Consider the following 21742-nt stretch of genomic DNA (forward strand, 5'->3'; position numbering starts at 1 on the left):
TGGTGAAGCCCAAACTTTTTATTTAATTGCCTTTATTATTTTATTTAGATATCTAGGTTAAATAATAAACATATATCAGATGTACTTCATAAATTCTCAAAAATTTATAGTGCCTTACTAATGCTATCAAAGGACTACTATAAAAATTTCATGTCATTTTACTAAGTAAAACATCCTATACAAAAATGACAAGGAAGCAAGGCTTGAAATAGCATAAATGGAAAATCCTATTGAAAAGTGTCAAGCAACAGATTTCCTATTTTTCTTAGCATCCATATGGTACTAGGATTACCTCCAACAAATTTCATGAATTTTGGACTCATAAATAATTTATAAAAATTCATGCAAGGATTAACTATTCATAAAAGAAAAATCTATAACTATAAATCTACACATGCACTAGTCCTAAAATTTTTATCAGAGCTCATATATACTAAGACTAGCTTACCACAAAAATTTCATAAATTTTGGAGCATAGGAACTCTAGATATAAAATAAACAAATTTGAATGCATTCAAAAGCACATTTCAAATCCCTATTTAAATCTCCAAAAATTTCTACTGTACAAGTCAAGAACATATTTTTCCTAAATACTACACTTCCTAAGGAACACTCAAAAATTTATTTCACAATTTTTGGAGCTATGAAACTGAAGATACAAAAATTACAAAACCTACGAAATCTACATTCAAAATGAACTGGATTTAAAACATGGAGTCACTGACCGGTGGGACCCGCTGGTCAGTTGACCCCACCTGTCATTGAGACGGAAACAGAGCCGACGGCGCTACTCTACGGACACGGCCAGAGCTCGCCGATGGCGAACTTGCTGGCGGTAACATCTTTACGGCGTGACCTACTCGACCTAGCGCATCTAATGAGCCACTTGGCCGGCCCTATCATCGACGCGAGTGACGACGGCGGTGGCAATGGCGGAGCGGCGAGGCGGGACCACGGCGGTACGCTGGTGGAGGCCACGGTGAAGCACAAAAGGGCGCGGACGAGTTTCCTAGGGCTCAGGCAAACCTATCGCACAAGGTTGCACGGTCTACGGTGGAGGGAGGTGCCCTAGCCACGGTGACGGGCGCGACGGGGACGCTTCGGCGAGCTAGCGCACGGCGCTGCTACTTACCAGGTGCGGTCAGCGAGTGCGGGATGAGGCGGTGAGTCACTAGAGCTCAGGTGGAGGTGTTGCGGTGGCGGAGGAGCGACAAGAGCAAGCTGGCGCTGGCTACGGTGGCGACGGAGCTGCTCGGCGCAGTGGGAGCTCGGCGGCTACGCTGTGGGCGAAGAAGGAGGCCGGGAAAAGCAAAATGAGGGCGCGGGATGGCTCGGGCAAGCGCTGGCGGGGTTAAGGCCGCGTTCAGGCGCGTCGTGGCCTACACGGTCAGGGCAACGGCGATGCGCGGCCATCGCCACGGACATGTGGCGCGCAGGCTCTGCCGGTGGTTGGCCACTGAACGGTGTCGTCTAGTTCGTCAGTTAAGCCAGCCGAGCCTGATGACAAGTTTTGTAATCGAGTTAACTAAGAATCCATGGCTCCATTGTGCAAACATCCTAAACCGAATTTGTAGACCTATGTACCAGCTACAATTTTTGTTCAAAGCACTTGTTCTAATTCGCAACAGAAACAGAGTAAAATCATGCTCAAGGTCGGCTTGTCAGGCTATCAGTGATCCAAGACTTAGCAAAAATTCGTTAAGTGTTGAAATCTAGATTTTGCTGATTTTTGTGGGACCTATTCAAGCATGTTAGAAGCTAAATCAGTCAATGACCCAAAAATAAAAGTTGTTCCTTATACTGAATACTACAACTTTGCTTTAGTGATCTCCTCCATGCAAGGTCTCTAACACCTAGTTCAACTTTGGTCAAACATGTCACATTCAAATGATGATACATACTCAAACTATGACTTAATGACCAAATTAGCCCTAGCCCTACATACCAAAGTTGTTCATGATGATATTCTAAACATGTTTAAGCTATTTGCAAGGTCACACAATCATCTACATGTTTACACTCATGATCATATGCACATACACATGGAAACATGAAATAATAAGAATGTTGCATATGTTTCAATTGAATGTTTCAAATATCAAAGCTTGTATATGAATGCTTTATGATCATGCTCATGTTATGCAAGTCAAGTTATGCAAGGCTAACACTGGAGGTGTTACAGCCCCTCCCCCCTATAAAAATCTCGTCCCGAGATTTGCAAGACCTACCATTCTTGGAAAAAGGCGGGATAAACTTCTCGTAGATAATCTTCTCTTTCCCACGTAGCATCTTGTTCACTATGATTGTTCCACACCACCTTATAGAACTTAATAATCTTACTCCGTGTTACTCTCTCCATCTCCTCTAATACTCAAATTGGCTTTTCTTCATAGGTCAAATCCGATTGAAGCTACACGTTGGTGGGTGCAATAGCTTCTTCAGGTACTCGAAGACATTTCTTTAGCTGAGAAACATGGAACACATCAAAGATTGCACTCATCTTTGGTGGAAGTTGTAACTTATACACAACCTTCCCTTTTCGTTCCAAAATTTTGTATGGCCCTACATATCTTGGTGAAAGCTTCTTTTTCATCCCAAATCTTTTCACACCTTTCATGGGTGATACTCTCAAGTATACATAGTCACCCACTTCAAAAGTCAGTGGTCTTCTTCTTTTGTCGGCATAACTCTTTTGTCTTGATTGAGCTGCCTTCATATGTTGTTGGATGATACATACTTGCTCTTCGGCTTCATTGACAAAGTCAATACCAAAGTATCTCCTTTCACCGGGCTCAATCCAATTCAATGGAGTTCTGCACTTTCTGCCATACAAGGCTTCAAATGGAGCCATCTTGATACTCACTTGATAACTGTTGTTATAGGAGAATTCAGCTAAAGGTAACCATTTCTCCCATGAACCTTTTGAAGATATAACACAAGCTCTAAGTAAATCTTCTAGGATTTGGTTCACTCGCTCTGTCTATCCTGAAGTTTGCGGATGATAAGCTAAACTTCTGATTAGCTTGGTTCCCAAAGCCTGGTGTAAGTGCTCCCAGAAACGAGCTATGAACTATGGTCCTCGATCTAAGATTATAGCCCTGGGTACTCCATGCAGTCTCACGATCTAGGAAATATATAACTCAGAGTATTTCCCCACGTGATATGTTGTGTGAACTGGTATAAAATGTGCCGACTTGGTGAGACGATCAACAATTACCCATATTGAATCATGACCTTGTGGCGTCATTGGAAGGCCTGTGATAAAGTCCATGCTGATTTCCTCCCATTTCCATCCTGGAATCAACAATGGCTGGAGTAATCTAGCGGTTTTCATATGGACAGCTTTCACTCTACTGCAGTTATCACACCTAGCAACATAGGCTGCGATCTCTTTCTTCATCTTAGTCCACCAAAAACGGGTTTTTAAATCTTGATACATCTTACTACTACCCGGATGGATAGACAATTTGGATGAATGAGCTTCATCTAAAATTTGATTCCTCAGCTCATGGTCTTTTGGTACCACTAGTCGGTCCTTAAACCATAATACACCTCTTTTGTCTAATCTAAAATGTTTGGTTTCCTGTTCTTACATTTTTCTCTTGATGTGACTTATTCCTACATCTGTCTGCTGTAGCTCTATGATTTTGCTCTCAAGTGAACAACTGATCATGATATTGTGTAGTACAGCAGGATGTAGCAAGTTGAATCCATCTTCCAATAATGCTTCCACAGTGTTGTAATGGGACTTCTGACTGAGTGCATCGGCTACTACATTAGCTTTACCCAGATGGTAATGCACTTCTAAATTATAGTCCTTAATCAATTCTAACCATCTTCGTTGTCTCATGTTCAGCTCTGGCTGGGTAAAGATATACTTGAGACTTTTGTGGTCAGTATAGATATGACATACATTGCCCAACAAGTAATGTCTCCATATCTTTAATGCATGAACAACAGCTGCAAGTTCCAAATCATGTGTAGGGTAGTTGACTTCATGTTTTCTCAATTGCCGAGAAGCATATGCAATTACTCTTCCTTCTTGCATAAGCACACATCCTAAACCTATTCCCGATGCATCACAAAATACATCAAAAGGCTTTTCAATGTCTGGTTGTGCTAGCATAGGCGCTGTAGTCAACAAAGTTCTGAGGGTGTGAAAAGCTGTTTCACATTCTGGTGTCCATTTGTACTTCTCATCTTTCTAAAGTAGTCTGGTCATAGGCTTAGCTATTTTTGAGAAATCTAGTATAAACCGACGATAGTATCCTGCTAACCCTAGAAAACTCTGAACTTCATGAACCGAAGTTGGGGCTTTCCAATCCATGACCTCTTGTACTTTTGATGGGTCTACAGAGATTCCATCTTTTGATAAAATGTGACCTAAGAAAGGTACTTTGCTCAACCAAAATTCACATTTGCTAAACTTGGCATATAGCTTATGCTCCCTCAGTCTGGATAGGACAATCCTCAGATGCTTTTCATGATTTGACTCATTTTCTGAATAAATCAATATGTCATCGATAAACACGACCACGAACTTGTCAAGTTCGGGCATGAATACCGAGTTCATCAGGTACATGAAGTAGGTTAGAGCATTTGTTAGTCTGAAAGACATAACCAAATACTCATATAAGCTGTACCTAGTAGAGAAAGCAGTTTTAGGTATATCCTTTAGTCTGATCTTTATCTAATGGTAGCCTGATCTCAAGTCAATTTTGGAGAATACCTTTGCCTTTGCTAGCTGAACGAACAAGATGTCAATGTGGGGTAGCGGATATTTGTTCTTGATGGTCACAGCATTGAGTGGTCTATAATCTACACATATTCTCAGTGACTTATCCTTCTTTTTCACAAACAAGGCTAGACATCCCCATGGAGATGAGCTAGGTTGGATAAGACCCTTGTCCAACAGATCCTGCAATTGAACCTTAAGTTCTGCTAACTCATTGGGTGGCATTCTATAGGGTCTTTTGGATATGAGTGCGGTACCTGGCACTAACTCGATCTTAAATTCCACATCCCTATCCGGTGGTAGACCTGGTAATTCCTCTGGAAATACATCCAGAAACTCACAAACTATGGGGATATCACATATTGTGGTGGTTTGGATAGCACAGGCTAAATGTTGGAGTTCGAAATCGTGGGAGAGTGGGACTAGAAAAGCATTCCCTCCCGTGGGTTCTCTCAACATAATAGTGCGGGTGCTAGTGTCAATAAGAACACCATGATCCTTCATCCAATTCATGCCTAAGATTACACTTATTGACAACCTGGGCAATATTATAAAATCCGTGGTGTACTCCCTCCCTTGTATCAAGATGAGTACATTTTTGACTATCTTTTTGGTAGTAACAGTACCCCCTGCTGAACTTATGTTATAACCCTCTTTACTTACTTTAATTATTTCTTGATCATGTCTAGATGCAAATTCTTGACTCATAAATGAATGAGAAGCTCCCAAATCAAATAAAACAACAGCAGGATGCTTGTTGACAAGAAACATACCAGCCATGACAACTTCTCCGGTGGGCACTTCCTCCACAGCGGTATAATGCACTTGTCCTTGACGTGCCCTGGCATTCACCTGCCTCTGATTGTTCTAATTTGGGTTGCCATTCTTCTTGGGGTGGGGGCACTCCTTGGACCAATGACCCAGTTGGTTGCAGTTGAAACATGGTTGATTACTTCTGAATCCGGTGGAGCTATCCTGATTGCCATTTCCTTTTGGTAAGGCAATAGTGAACGCCTTATGGAATGGTTTCTGTGGCCTATTATTCTGAGCTTTCGGTGGTGGAGGCCTAAACTTGGGTGCAGGTGGACGGAATTTGTAGACGCTTTTGACTAGAAAGATCCGGATGCACCGGCCTCATATGCCCTCTTGCGACCCTTAGCAACTACATGCATGTTGTTGTGGTTTTCTTTGGTCAAGGCATCACTAATAAACTCATTGTACATGGCACATCTAGAATTTGCCATAGTCTTCATCAGTTTGGTACCCAAACCTCGCTTGAAACTCTCTATCTTTTTCTCCTTGGTATCCACAAAACTTGGAGCATATCTAGACAAGTTATTGAATGTGTGCATGTATTCTGTGAGTGACTTTGTCCCTTGAGTGAGCCTCATAAATTCGGCCGCTTTCATGCGCATCAGGCCCGGGGGAATATGGTGTCCCCTAAAAGCCATCTTGAACTATTCTCAGGTAACTCGCGCATTAGCAGGCAAAGATGACAGGAAATGTGTCCACCAGATCCCTGCTGGTCCTTGCAGCTGATGAGAAGCATATTCAGCCTTCAGGTGCTCTGTGACCCTTAGCAGATGGAATTTCTACTCAATGGTATTCAACCACTTATCGGCCTACAGTGGTTCCTCAGCCACCTTGAAGATTGGAGGCTTCGTATCCAGAAACTCCTTGAATGTACTGTGCTGATTTGGCTCGGCCCGTGGTTGATGTGGGTGGCCACGAGCAGTGTTTTGCGTGATAAGGCGCAAAGCTTCCTCCATTGTCCTCTGGCTCCCTAGGAACTAGGTAAAGAACTCCTGAGCAGACGGCGACGGTGGGGGTGGCAAGTCATCATGGTTGCTATCCTGGCTGCCACTAGCTCCAGCACGGGTGCGCATCATCTGTGAAGTTGCAACAATAAGTGATTATTGATTGATGCCAAGAGATTGCAGATGAATTAGGTACTCATGCCAAACTGAAATTACTGGAGAAAATTCTCAAAATCACAATAAAAACAGAGGCATAACACTTCATTCTTGCAACATGACCTCCCCAATTAGACCACTTATCGCGCTCATAACGCATGCAAATTTAAATCGTGATTACCGACAACGGACTGGAATTGCATTGATGTTCATCCAAACGTGCGATTAATCAATATTACATGATAGTCGGGTTACTAATGCCAAATTCGAACTATAGGTCCATTACATGAATAAAGGTGATACATTAGACCTTCCACTAAGTACTATGTGATCTAATCCACATCATGATCACTATCGAGGTCAGATGTAGGATCATCTCCTTCCCCAGGTTCCACTTCTTCAGGCTCCACTTCTTCTTCTTCTTCCTCGTACCCTTCTAGATCCATTTCTATGGCTCCAGGTGGGACATAAGGGTGGAGCTAATTGTTCAGCAGATGAACCTCTTCATGTAGATTATCATTGTATTCTTTCACATGGGCTAGCTACTGCCCCAGCTCGAACTATCGAGCTCTTAGAACATCTTCCCTAGACTAGGCTGCATTCCGCTGGTGAGTTAACCGAGTCATCTCTTCAGTGAGCCTCTTAATCTCAGCATCGTGCTCCCTCTGAAGCTGACATCGGTTCTCGCAGGCATGACCAAGAGCACTAGACACACGTCTGAGGCTACCCTCTACTCCATCTAACACTCTCATCATTGCAAACATGGCGCTCATGGAAGGGTTATCGCTGTTCTGCCCTTCTGCTGCACCAATCTCCAAGGGTCTTCCTCTTGCCTACTGCCATGAGTTAGTGGAGGGGTTTCCCCTCAGAAAAACTCCAACCAAAGCGGCTGCCAGCTCCTGAGGAAAATAATCCATTATATCCCTTAGGATCCCAAAGGCTGCCCTGCCAGCTGCTTCTTCAGCAGTCCTGCTAGTTGACTCATAACACCAGCCTATCCACTCAGAATCGTCACCTCGGGGATGAACAACGGCCTCCACAGTAACCAAGAGACCTTCTCCCAACTGCTCATTTGCCCAGAAGTAGCGGGGTTCCATTCCATCAGGATAGCCTACATAGCTGAGCACTCTCCACAAGAGTGTAGGCATCCCAAACTCTCCAAGGAACGTGTGACATTGATGGGTATGTGGAGCAAGCTGACGGCTAGGAGCTCTACCTCCGGTGGACTTGCGAGCAGTCTGCTTGGTGCGTGCCATCTGCACCATTAACATGTACCCCTTGGTGAGACAATGCCATAATGGATAAGAGTTACATAACCGAGTAAGAATTTTATAAGGGGAGGAACAATGTAGTTATGTGAATGGTAATTATCATGATGCATGCTCGTTCCGTACGTCCTCACAAGCTTAGGAAAAATTTGTTTCTAATGGTAGACACGGTGGCATACATACGTTCTCTCATAATTAGCGTAACTAGTCGAGCTACACGTTTCGTTGTTAGTATACCTGCATAAGATTTCATTTCAGCCCTAAACCCATAATGAAATATGTAGAATGTAATTGTAAATACTTCCATATATGTATACCCATACATATACTTCCATATCAATCTACCCGACAATAATTTAAACCCACAATTAAATACGTACCATATTCACATGCAAGCATGCATACATAGCCGTACCAAAACTAACTCTTCCCGACCGCACGCTCACATCTTGCGGTCATACACTCAGCATCTTACCTTGGTGTAGAGGCATTTGATCCATACATTACCACTTAAGTGAATGGCATCCATACTATAGCACGCCGTATGGACGACGAAGTAAAAACCCCCATGTTAGTACTTAAATAGACACCTAATAGTCCTTAATTTGGGCATAAGGAAAGTGATCATTGGCACACTTTAGATTTCAAATACCTATATATAACCATTAGTTGCTAGAGAAGGGTTTTTGGAAAACAAAAACTTTTGTTTTAAATACACTTGTGACAATTAACGTTGAATCTTGCTCTGATACCCGCTGTCGCAGAACCGACCAATTTATAAGAGTACAAGTACAATGGCAGCCCGCAAGCGGTCGCACTGTCATACTTGAACCCATATAAACCCGGTAGTCCGTCGAGTACCACGACGGGTCTCGATAAACAATTTACAACAACCAAGATCGTACAGGATTCAACATACATGCCACATATTACATAAAGTTCACAGATACATTTCATCATCAGAGTATGAATAAAAGTTATTACAAACTGAGTTTGATAGATAAAGCGGAAGCAATTCAGTTCGAAAATAAAGTTTCCAACATAGTTTAATACAGTGCCAAGTCAGATCATGGTCCACAAAAGCAAGGATATGATTTAATAAAGAAGCCTGCCCAAGGCTCACTCCTCATCCACAGCGGGATAGAAGCAACTCTTGCAATAACCATGATACACAGTGCCATCTACAACAATGGGAAAATAAACCCTGAGTACAAGAAGGTACTCAGCTAGACTTACCCATCATGAACCAGAAATAAAATGACTCCAAGGATTATGCAAGGCTGTATAAGTGGACGTAACTGGATAACATTTTGCGAAAAAGGCAATTGACCCATTGTACAATTATGATTCCTTTATCAAGTTAATTATAACTACTCATTTCTAGATTTGCAACTATCCTGTGCCAAACATGTGGTATATCATTTAGAAGCATACAATAGTAACCATAGCAGGTATTGTAATTCCATTTTCATCCGAACCATCATGTTTCATAACACAGTTACTACGATGTTGGAGCTAGTCAAGTTTCTCACTATCCGGGAGAGACGGCGATTCGAATCAATTTCAAAAAGCTAGGAATTTATTCCTAACACAAACCTAGGCCTACCAGCCACGATAGCCTTAGGTCACCTTTGGTACAACTCAGGTACACATTTCGTGGGTTCGTACCGCGCTGCACAATCTGGAACACCAGATGCCAGGATGCTCAGGCCAAGCCTGCCCTTGGGCTCAGTCTGATCGTTCCCTGGAAGGAGCGCACAACAGAACGGGTCCCGGCCTGAGTTGAATTACTTGGCTTCGCAGTAGGAACGAGTTATCCGGCCAGCTAAGTGAGAGGCATGCGTTCAATCTTGTCAAAAGTTCCAACAATGGTACGGTCCTTGATCGACATAGACGGGGATAAATCCACACCCAAGACCACCATGCCTTGTTGCTTCTCTATCGACCTCCCGTCCGGTCTTGATTTACTTTTACCTCATGGTTCTTTTCCACGATAGTAGATATAGCCAACCGTGCTCCGGTATCCACCTACATCTCGCAGGTGATTGGACATCACCCGACTTCTACCGGTCTAAGCATGGCTAAGCATATATTCGATCCTGGACCTATACTGGTTAAAGGTGTAATATTTGGACAAGGAATGCACATGCATCAAGTGGTTCCATTCAACTCTTATAACCTAATGCATCAATCATAAGTACGTAAGTAAACACTTGTAAATTACTGGGAGACTTATAATGCTCCGGGGCTTGCCTTGCAGAAAGGAAGTAGGGCGATGGTCAGGGCACTCCGGAAGCTCTTCAGGGTTCTGCTCCACGCCTTCGGGAGCTGCGGCTTGCGGATCCTCCTGCTGGTTCCCTTCCTCTACTTCTTCGAATTCCAGCAACGTAATCTCTTCCTCTGATCCTAGATGCATGAATATGGCATAAGTATTACAAATGCATATATGTTAACAAGTGCATCTTGTTTATTGAGTAGGTGCATATTTCTTCTCGATTATTAATTAACTACTTCTACAATGCATCGACTATGCCACAAAACAGTAGCTACTTGTTTCACTCATAACTGGAGTTCTACTAATCCAAATATAGTGATCCTAGACTTTCTGGAAAGCTTATCAAATTCTCTACCATTTTGTTATTAACCATTTTTACAGTACACATCATTTTCAACATGCAACTCATCAAACTCCAGAATCTGTCCGGAAACTATTCACTTTGCAATACAAAGTAACAATACTTCTACTTCAGGTAATCATTCAAAATTTGACAACATAGAATCTACCAACAGTTTAAGCATACCAAATACATTTAAGATAATATAATGGTGAAGCCCAAACTATTTATTTGATTGCCTTTATTGTTTTATTTAGATATCTAGGTTAAATAATAAACATATATCAGATGTACTTCATAAATTCTCAAAAATTTACAGTGCCTTACTAATGCTATCAAAGGACTACTATAAAAATTCCATGTCATTTTACTAAGTAGAACATCCTATACAAAAATAACAAAGAAGCAAGGCTTGAAATAGCATAAATGGAAAATCCTATTGAAAAGTGTCAAGCAACAGATTTCCTATTTTTCTTAGCATCCATATGGTACTAGGATTACCTCCAACACATTTCATGAATTTTGGACTCATAAATAATTTATAAAAATTCATGCAAGGATTAACTATTCATAAAAGAAAAATCTATAACTATAAATCTACACATGCACTAGTCCTCAAATTTTTACCAGAGCTCATATATGCTAATACTAGCTTACCACAAATATTTCATAAATTTTGGAGCATAGGAACTCTAGATATAAAATAAACAAATTTGAATGCATTCAAAAGCACATTTGAAATCCCTATTTAAATCTCCAAAAATTTCTACTGTACAAGTCAAGAACATATTTTTCCTAAATACTACACTTCCTAAGGAACACTCACAAATTTATTTCACAATTTTTGGAGCTACTAATCTGAAGATACAAAAATTACAAAACCTATGAAATCTGCATTCAAAATGAACTGGATTTAAAACATGGAGTCGCTGATCGGTGGGACCCGCTGGTCAGTTGACCCCACCTATCATTGAGACGGAAACAGAGCCGACGGTGCTACTCTACGGACGTGGCCAGAGCTCGCCGACGGCGAACTTGCCGGCGGTAACATCTTTACGGCGTGACCTACTCGACCTAGCGCATCTAATGAGCCACTTGGCCGACCCTATCGTCGACGCGAGTGACGACAGCGGTGGCAATGGCGGAGCGGCGAGGCGGGACCATGGCGGTACGCCGGTGGAGGCCACGGCGAAGCACAAAAGGGCGCGGACGAGTTTCCTAGGGCTTAGGCAAACCTATCGCGCAAGGTTGCACGATCTACGGTGGAGGGAGGTGCCCCGGCCATGGTGACGGGCGTGGCGGGGATGCTCCAGCGAGCTAGCGCACAGTGCTGCTGCTTACTAGGTGCGGTCAGCGAGCGCGGGATGAGGTGGTGAGTCACTGGAGCTCAGGTGGAGGTGTTGCAGTGGTGGAGGAGCGATGAGAGCAAGCTGGCGCTGGCTACGGTGGCAGCGGAGCTGCTCGGCGCTGCGCGAGCTCGGTGGCTGCGCTGTGGGCGAAGAAGGAGGCCGGGAAAAGCGAAATGAGGGCGCGGGATGGCTCGGGCAGGCGCTGGCGGGGTTAAGGCCGCGTTCAGGCGCGTCGTGGCCTACGCGGTCAGGGCAACGGCGACGCGCGGCCGTCGCCGTGGACACGCGGCACGCGGGCTCTATCGGTGGTCGGCCACTGAACGGCGTCGTCCAGTTCATCAGTTAAGCCAGCCGAGCCTAACGACGAGTTTTGCAATCGAGTTAACTGAGAATCCGTGGCTCCGTTGTGCAAACATCCTAAACCAAATTTGTAGACCTATGTACTAGCTACAATTCTTGTTCAAAGCACTTGTTCTAATTCGCAACAGAAATAGAGTAAAATCATGCTCAAGGTCGGCTTGTCAGGCTGTCAGTGATCCAAGACTTAGCAAAAATTCGTTAAGTGTTGAAATCTGGATTTTGCTGATTTTTGTGGGACCTATTCATGCATGTTAGAAGCTAAATCAGTCAATGACCCAAAAATAAAAGTTGTTCCTTATACCAAATACTACAACTTTGCTTTAGTGATCTCCTCCATGCAAGGTCTCTAACACCTAGTTCAACTTTGGTCAAACATGTCACATTCAAATGATGATACATACTCAAACTATGACTTAATGACCAAATTAGCCCTAGCCCTAAATACCAAAGTTGTTCATGATGATATTCTAAACATGTTTAAGCTATTTGCAAGGTCACACAATCATCTACATGTTTACACTCATGATCATATGCACATACACATGGAAACATGAAATAATAAGAATGTTGCATATGTTTCAATCGAATGTTTCAAATGTCAAAGCTTGTATATGAATGCTTTATGATCATGCTCATGTTATGCAAGTCAAGTTATGCAAGGCGAACACCCGAGGTGTTATAGTACTAGATTTTTAATACATAGGACAAACCTAATCATATTATCCACCATGAACTTTCAAATAAGATAGGATTGAAACTAGATCAGAGGTAAAAAGAAAGAAATTTGATATTTAAAATATCAAGTTTACTTTCTTTGATCCAAATCAATTTGAAGGCTTTCCAAAGTAACCTACAATAATCTTAGATAGGACCTACTCTGATACCAGCTATGGCAGAACCTCCTAAGAAATCAGGCCCATGTGCATCTATCGTTGTCTTGACAGACCTCAGATAGCGTACACGAGTTCCCAATAACTCAATAGGTCTATCGGGTGTCCTCGGGAAACCCGAATCATCCACGATTCTCTTTTCAAATAGGATACCAATCACAAACATTGTAGATTACAACTATTTATTCAAATATATACATCAGAGTAAAAGATAGCGGAAGTCTTAAGATAACATAGTTTACAAACCAGTTGTTTTCAAACTTACAATACCATAAGTGTCATACAACTATAGTAGCGGGATAATATTACATTAACTTTATTTATCATACAAACTAGTGCCTTGTCCAAAGGCCATTCATCACTCCTCATCATCATTGACTTCAAACACAGACATGCAGCAGGGACCAAAACAAGCCTGCGCATGCGACTCACCTGCAACAAGGGTCAACAAACCCTGAGTACAAAAGTACTCAATAAGACTAACCTGATGTAACAGGGGGTGAAAGACTTTAAAGATGCAGGTGTTGGGGCAAGGTAAGGATGTAGCAAGATTCAAAAGTTCTTTGCCAAAAGCTTACTATTCTTCATCCTATTTTCACGTTTTACCCCTAAGTCTTCTTGGTTTATTATCTCAAACTAAGTGTTCATATCCCATGTTCCAAACATTCTCATTCCATTCCTTTTCTCAAGTTTTAGTAATTCACCAGTCCTGCATTGCTTTTGTAATGAATCGAGTCTCCATATCCACGGAGCGCCGGCAATTCAAATTGATTCAAGTCCCAGCTGGGGATTCCTTATCACACGACATATGTAGAACTTAATCTTACATATATCAACCTCGCTACCGGATCCTCCTATACTAAGCTGTCTCCACGCCACCCAAGAGCACAGCACACCTCAAATCCGGCCACATTCCAGCCACAAGGGTACACGCTACTCCCGCCATCTCTCCACTCCCAGTGCGTGGGCATTCAACTTAGTATCGGGTTAGCCAAAGTAGGCTTGCTGGAGTATGTGACTAGTACTACAAAGTGTCTCGTTCAGAAGATCCACAATGAGTGGCCTTTAAGCGACATAGTCGGCAACATTATCCAACATTCAAGATAAGTCACCCGACTAGTCTCTAGTTCATTCTATCTTTTTTGTTTCTTTGGCCAGTATGCCATCTTTGATTGTATCAAAACTTTTACTTTGAAAGCCTACCATAAAGCATACTAAGCATTCTATGCTTTTGTAAATGAAATCATCTTCAAGGATGGTAAATAATTAACAAGGTAGGCAATGCATCAAGTAGGGAACATTTGAAATAATCAACTTAATGCAATAGGTAACATAGGTGATAAACTTTTCAAAGTAAACTAGGTAATGGTTTAATGCATAAACCGAAGCTTGCCTTTGTTGACGATCTCAGGTTCCGGATCAGTACCACAATTATCGAATCCCGTGACAACCGGGGAATCTTCTAGAACTTGCTCAACAAGAATCATTTCACTCTCGGGTTCTACACGAAATGATAACATATGCTTTAACATGATGATAATGTAAATATGATGCTGTCATAGTACATGAAATATAACAACACTTCGAATACAACTGTTTTTTCACGGTACAGTTGCAAGCCAACAAAACCAACTTACAATTCTACAGTCAAGAACCACACATGTGACTTGACCAAACTGATCTTGAAACCCTACTGATCACAAAACATGATCAAAACAAGATTAAACACTAATCAAACATTTAGGGTTTGCTTTTATTTATTTTTGAATTAATTTGGAAATAAGCCCAAAAATTAACTTGTTCTAAATGACCTCAAAATTTTATGTAAGCTTCCTCATGATAAATTAGTGTACCAAAACAAATTTCATAATTTTTGGAATTATACAGTGGCCTACAAAAATCATGGAAATTGCATTTATCAATTAATGAACTGAATATTTGAACATTAAAAATTTATTCAAATTTCAAGTTTCATATTTTTAAACCATACTAGAGCATGTATAGAAGCTACACACAATTTTTTAGAATTTTTGGAGCTATGATTATTTTCCTACAAATTCCCAAAGTTTCAGCACTATTCAAAAACCAGAAAATATCAAAATTCACTATTCTCTCTCTTGCTCTCACTGATAGCCAGACCCCACTCGTCAGTGACACATAACAGGACACGGCGGCGCTGCCATCACTGGTCGGCCAAAACACGCCGGTGGTGACGCTCCAGCGAGGCAGACCGCACCTACATGATCTACAACGTCCCATGAATCTATTCCAGCGCTCAAAACGGTAGCAGGCGCATCGGAGGGAGCTCCATGCCGGCCATGGTGGTGTGAGCATGACGGCGCACGGCATAACCCCAGCAACGATGTAGTAGAGTCTAAAGCGAAGCGAGCATCACGCTCAGGAGCTCACCACGATCACACCGGTGTGCTTGGTGAAGACGGAGACGGGCTAGAACGTCTTGGCCACGGCGAGGTCGATGGTGGCGGAGCTCCGGCCGGTCTTGGGGAAGAACGCGTTGTGCCGGGCGATTCCGGCCAACACAAGCGACGCAAGCAAGCCAAAGAGGAGCGCAAGGTCAAGGCGATCACACTGGCATAGCTAGGCACAACGGACGTAGTTTGACGGTGGCTACGGTGAGCGGCGGAGCTGTTTGGTGGCGGAGCAGAGCAGAGGGGAAAACGGAGAGCGACGGCGGTGGTGCTCCTATTTATAGCCGGGGAGAACGCGCCCGGCGTCGACAGCTCATGCATGAGCTCGCCACGGAGCTCGCTACGTGTCAACGTGCGAGGAAGCGGCGCAAATCGATCGGCGGCTACAACTGCGTGGCGCCGGCGGCAAGCAGAGAGGTGGCGCTCGGCTGATTTTGATTTTTGAAGTATTTACAGAATTGCCACTGCATTAATTTTGCAAATTACTCACAAATTTTCTAAAGAAGTTGAAAATCTCCAAAAATGAAAGTTGCTCAACTTTTCAAACTCTACAACTTTGCTTCAAGGAATATTTTCAAATTCTGCCTCCATTTTGAAATTTGAATTTGGGGTGCATTTGAGCATTTGAATCATTTCAAAATTACTCCAAATTTTATATGTAAACTTGAAAACTTTGAATACCAAAGTTGATCCTTATAAAATAATCTTCAACTTTTCTTTTTGCCACAACCCCAAATTCCAAATGGATTTTGAGTTAGTCAAAAGGGGCAAAAAGGACTTTTATGATTTGAATTTGAATTCAAATTTGATTTGTTTACCTTTTTACTTTAACTTTGATTTTTGACCAGTAACATGGCCAATTAGGGTTATTTGAGTCAAATGACACATGGCCTCACATGATCACATGAAATTTGACCCTTGTGGTCATGATCTTTATTTAGGGTTTTGAATCACATCACATAAAATAACAACATTATGAAATAAAGCTTATTTAGTGAATGCATTCAAAATTTTCTACTTTATGAATGCTTTGCAATGCATATGATGACATGTCAAGTTTTAGTGCTAGGTCAAAACACCATAGGTGTTACAAGTCCCAAGTCTCCGATGGAGAGGTTGAGTGGGTGCTGAGAGCTTGGTTGTTGCTCAACTGTGTGTGAAGTGGTGCGTGGAGTGTTCTTTTTTCCCTTAGTGGGGTGCCCTGCCATCCCTTTTATAGACCAAGGGGAAGCAGGGATTACAGATGGGATAAAGAAGAAAAACCAGAGTCCAAGGAGGTCCTTCAAAGGTGTTGGGTCTTCCTTTTCCTCTGAGCGAGTCCCGTTGACATGGCAGACGGTGCCAGGGATAGCTTCATGCTGGGTGCATGTCCGCTGATCCTGATAGGGCTATGACCCTATGGGGAGTAGACGACACAGTGACCCCATGTCCATTATTATAGATGATGTAATTTTCCTCCTTGTCCATAGTGGTTGTCATATGCTTTCGTTAGGATCCATGCCCGAGTGCGAATGTCGGAGCCCATAACACTGTAAGATAAATGTCAGCACCCACAACACTATTTGGGCTCTGACATGCCTAGAAGGGCTTAAAGCGCCCATCTTGTCATATCTTGAAGGTACTTTCCTGTAGGCGTGCAGGGTATGGTCCTCAGTATTACGGTTGACTTGAGTGCCCCACCTTATCTGCGTACATAGTTATAAGGGAGCAGCGTGTTGTCATTGGGCGAGGCGGAGTTTACCCTTAGACATCGGGCGAGGCGGAGCCTACCCTTAGATATCGGGTGAGATGGAGCCAACCTGTGAACATTGGGCGAGGCAGAGCCAGCCCTCGAGGGTCGGGCGAGGCAGAGTTTGCCTGTAGACATCGACGAGGCGGAGCTAGCCCCTAATGGTCAGGCAAGGTGGAGCCAGCCCACAGACATCGAGCAAGGAAGAGCCAGCCTCTGAGGGTCGAGCGAGGCAGAGTCTACCCAAGGACATCGAGCGAGGTGGAGCCTACCCTCAGACATCGGGCGAGGTAGAGCCGGCCCTCGGACATCAGGCGAGGCAAAGTCTGGCCTTAGGCATCAGGTGAGGCGGAGCCATCCCTCAGACGTCGAGCGAGGTAGAGTCTACCCTCAGACATTGGATGAGGCAGAGCTAGCCTCGAGGGTCAAGTGAGGCAGAGCTAGCCCTCAGGGGTCGGCCGAGATGGAGCTAACCTTTGGGGGTAGAACGAGATGGAGTTAACCCCTGGTTGTTTGGGCAAGAGGTGTAGTCGTGCTCTTGTCTGTTCAGAACCATCAATGTTTGATGGTTATTAGCTCCTCCTCTTTGGGTACCCTAGTATTTGGTCCCTGACACCAGTTGTAACACTGGTGTCTCCCCATACTTCATGGTTTTCGGCTCTGAGGCCGTATTGCCTGCTAATGTCGCCTTCCGAGCACCTAAGGTGGAGAATTACAACGAGCAGAACTCTGACCAAGCTCGGCTTGTTGAAGTGGACAACTTAGAAGTAAGTCTGGGTGTTCAGTTAACCAAACCGATCAGTTTGGTTCTTTGGTTCTTTAGCCAATTCGGTTACCTGAGAAGAAGGGACCTATCGGTTACTTTGAAAATGCGGAACCAAGGAATTTCAGTTTCGTGTAATTCAGTTCGGTTTCGGTTCTAACCGATGGAACTGAATTTTTTAGGAACCAACAAACAACCCATTCAATTGCAAAATTTGGCAGCATTTTGCCTAATTTTCATGCAATCAAAAGGGACAATTTAAACAACAATGCAGCATAAAACAATAGTACAACACATATATGTTATTGTTCTCTCAAATATTCAAGGATAGAGCAATATTCTAGGGGCCTTTACATAGTTTGGTTATTTCAGGTGAATTCAGTTAACCGAGTGCTGGAACCAAATTAACCATAGTAATTTTGGTTCCTGGGAACCTGGAACCGAACCTGGGACCGAATATTTTGGTTTTGGTTACTTCAGTTTCGGTTCTGGTTAGTTTGGTTTGGTTCTTGGTTTTTTATGCCCAGATTGACTTAGAAGAGGAACGTCTGGTCACCTGTGTTTGAACCACAAAATACATCAAAGGCTTACAAAGATACTACAACCATAATGTCAATGATCAATTCTTTATGGTCGAAGACTTAGTGCTCCGCAGAAAATAAAAGATAGATGGATGCACAAAGCTCTCCTCACCTTAGGAGGGCCCCTTCATCGTCAAGGTGGTCACCCAACCAGGGTCCTACAGACTATGTGACATGGATGAAAGAGATGTCCCAAACTCTTGGCACATCAATTTGCTTAGACATTTCTATCCTTGAAGCGTTCATTTCAAAGATATGTACCTTTCATAATCGAGTATTCAATAAAGTTTTTTTACACTGATGTTTCTTGATATTGTTTTCCCCATGCTTTTTCGCTAAGCAATTCTGATTCTGTGTACAACATCTTAAAGATTACACGCCAACTATGCCTAAGGCAAATACCTAAACAAACACGTTGATGCTCGGACACCTCTAGAGATGATCTTATCTCTGACTTCTCCCTGCACGTGCATGAGCATCTGCCCCCTGCATCATGGGTGATCAATAGCGGTTCCTTAGCGACACCCTATTCTTCCCACATGCATATGGCCCCTGCGCCTCACGTTATGGTTAACAGGCTAGCTAGGGCTAGGGACTCAGCTATACACTACTGATCAGATGGTTTATATCAAATATAAACACAAACACACCATAACAATAAATGTTCTCCAAAAGTTGCTTTTGTACAATGATTCAACATGAGTTTCTTCTAAAATCTATGGAGTACTACTCCCCCTTCGTCGAATAGGTCGATGTCACTAGCTAATTTCTTCCCTGGTTCTTCGGCTTTGTCTTCCAGTTTGGCAATCTTGGTCGTATTCGTCCCCTGAGCATAGCCGGTCACCACCCGCTCGAGATCTACCAAGGGGTAGTGTGACCACAGCATGGACGATGGCCCCATGGGTAGCATTACATGTGAACTCCTTGAAGTTTGCCCACGCCATCTGCCAATGGTAAACGATTGGCTAAAGCGGCAAATCACCAGGCAACCATGATGACGCCTTGGGTGGCTCAAAGCTAACACAGTCAAGCACGGGTTTGATCCCTACAATTAACGCCTCTAGCTTGTCATCCTGAGCCTTCACCTAATCACCTAGCACCTAGACTTGCGTGTGCGCCTGGTATCGGTATTCTATAATACACCAACATCAACAGACTGAGCACACTCCTATTAACGCCATGCACCAAAATTAAGAAAGGTGCACTTACGTTCAAGATCTATGATGGCCTTCTCGATCTTCTCCTCTGCTGCCTCCTTCCCCGCAATGAGATACCTAACGTTCTCATGAGAAAGGCCAAGCTCCATCTCCAGCGTTGTACATCATAGTCAAACATCTTAAAATGCTGAGCACCAACAAAGCAAGACCCAGAGTCATACCTTTTTGCTGGTCACCACTATGGCCGAGTTGTTCCCTTAGTGATAGGCCCTCTGCCTCTAGTAGTTGCTTCTTCCTCTCCAGTGCCAGCACCTTCACCTCCAAGTCCTTATTACGATGGCGCTCTTGGGTGAGGTGCACCTAGAGGTCGGTCACCGACGCATGGAGCTCTTTCTTCTCCTCCAGCATCAATACCATCTCTTCTAACTGATGCCGATGGTGTTCACACTTTCATCATATTCTACAAAAGCACAAGGGTCAAGTGCCACATCTAACAAAGGAACAAAACACAAAATCTCCTGTGGCTTACCTCAATCCAGCCAATCATCACCGATAGGTCGGCCTTAAGCCTCTTCATCTATGCGCTCGCCTCCCCCTCCTCTAGCATTTCAAACTCATCACCACGTTGGATAACTGTACGAAGGAGCTGGGGGGCTGAGCGGGCTCCTGCTCAATTTCTTCAATCTCTTCAGTAGCTACCCGAGGAGGTGATCTCCTTAGTCGCCACTGCATTCATATGGGGCATTCAAGCCCCACCTCTATTGTTGCCCCTGTTGCGAATGTCACTGGCTAAACAACTGTGGGTAGGTTCTACGTCGCGTCGCTCGATGCCCCCCCCCCCTGCGGTTTCCAATCCTGCTTGGGCGGCCTCTCCAGACACTGTCATCATAGTCCATGCTTCCTTAGCACCTGGATCACCTTCATCATGTGCCCCACCGCTAGGAGAGGTTGGCCCGTTGACTAGAGGCTCCTTGATGACAGGAGCACTTCACACTGAAGCCGTTAGCCCCCCTCAACGGGAATGGTTGGACCACCCCCCCTTTCCCTCAAGCGGTGTGGTAGGAGCTTCTTCTCCTGGTGCCTGCTGCCTATCATCGGCGGTCAATGGCTGTAGATTTTTAGTTGCCTCTGCACAACCACAAAGAAACAACTCGTCAAAATCAAGACTACGTACTGACAGAATACCGCAAATGACGAAGAAACTTACAATTGGGACTACTGTAGTGTGGTCCTAAACCAGCGTGCCCTCCCCGAGCCCCCTAACCCATGGCAAAGCTGCCTAGCACGTCCGCCATCTTTAGGCTTCCCATCTCCACTACCACCGACGTTGCCACTCAGGTAGGCTTAGGGGTCATGGTCGGAGCCTCTCGCGCCCTCTTGGGGACTTGCCCGCTGGCCCTAGTTGTAGACGTCATGGTCCTTCGGGCGCTCTTGAGGACTACTGTCGATGTTTTGGATCGGCAGGCCCTCAACTAACTAGTGAAAATATACTATGTGCCCCTAATCTAGGATGGTGATGCAAAGAGACAAAAGGTTTATAGTGGTTCAGGCAATAGGTGCCCTATGTCTAGTCTGAGAGATCGATCTTGTATTCCTTGCACCGAAGTGCTTGTAGTAAGGGGTTATAAGCAGGGCGAGAGAGGGAGCTAGTCCTAGGTCTTTGCGTGGAGCGGTGTGAGTTGCTTGAGATGTTGATCTCAGGCAGTGGGGAAGCATGTGTGTTACAGAGTGTCGCTTGCGCGAGTGAGTGAGTTTGTTTGTCCATGCTCATGTCCGTTCGTGTCTATGCGTCCCTAGAAATGGCCCTGGTCTCTCCCTTTTATAGTTGAAGGGGGACAGGGGTGATACATGGGGTTGCTACGTAGCATCGTGCGAACAGAGGTGGCATGTCTGAGCCCTATAGCCCATCACTATGGGGGCATGGTTGACGGAGTGGTTCTTTCCTTAATGCAT

The sequence above is a fragment of the Miscanthus floridulus genome, chromosome 4 (genome assembly GCF_019320115.1).
Source record: "Miscanthus floridulus cultivar M001 chromosome 4, ASM1932011v1, whole genome shotgun sequence".
NCBI lineage: Eukaryota > Viridiplantae > Streptophyta > Magnoliopsida > Poales > Poaceae > Miscanthus > Miscanthus floridulus.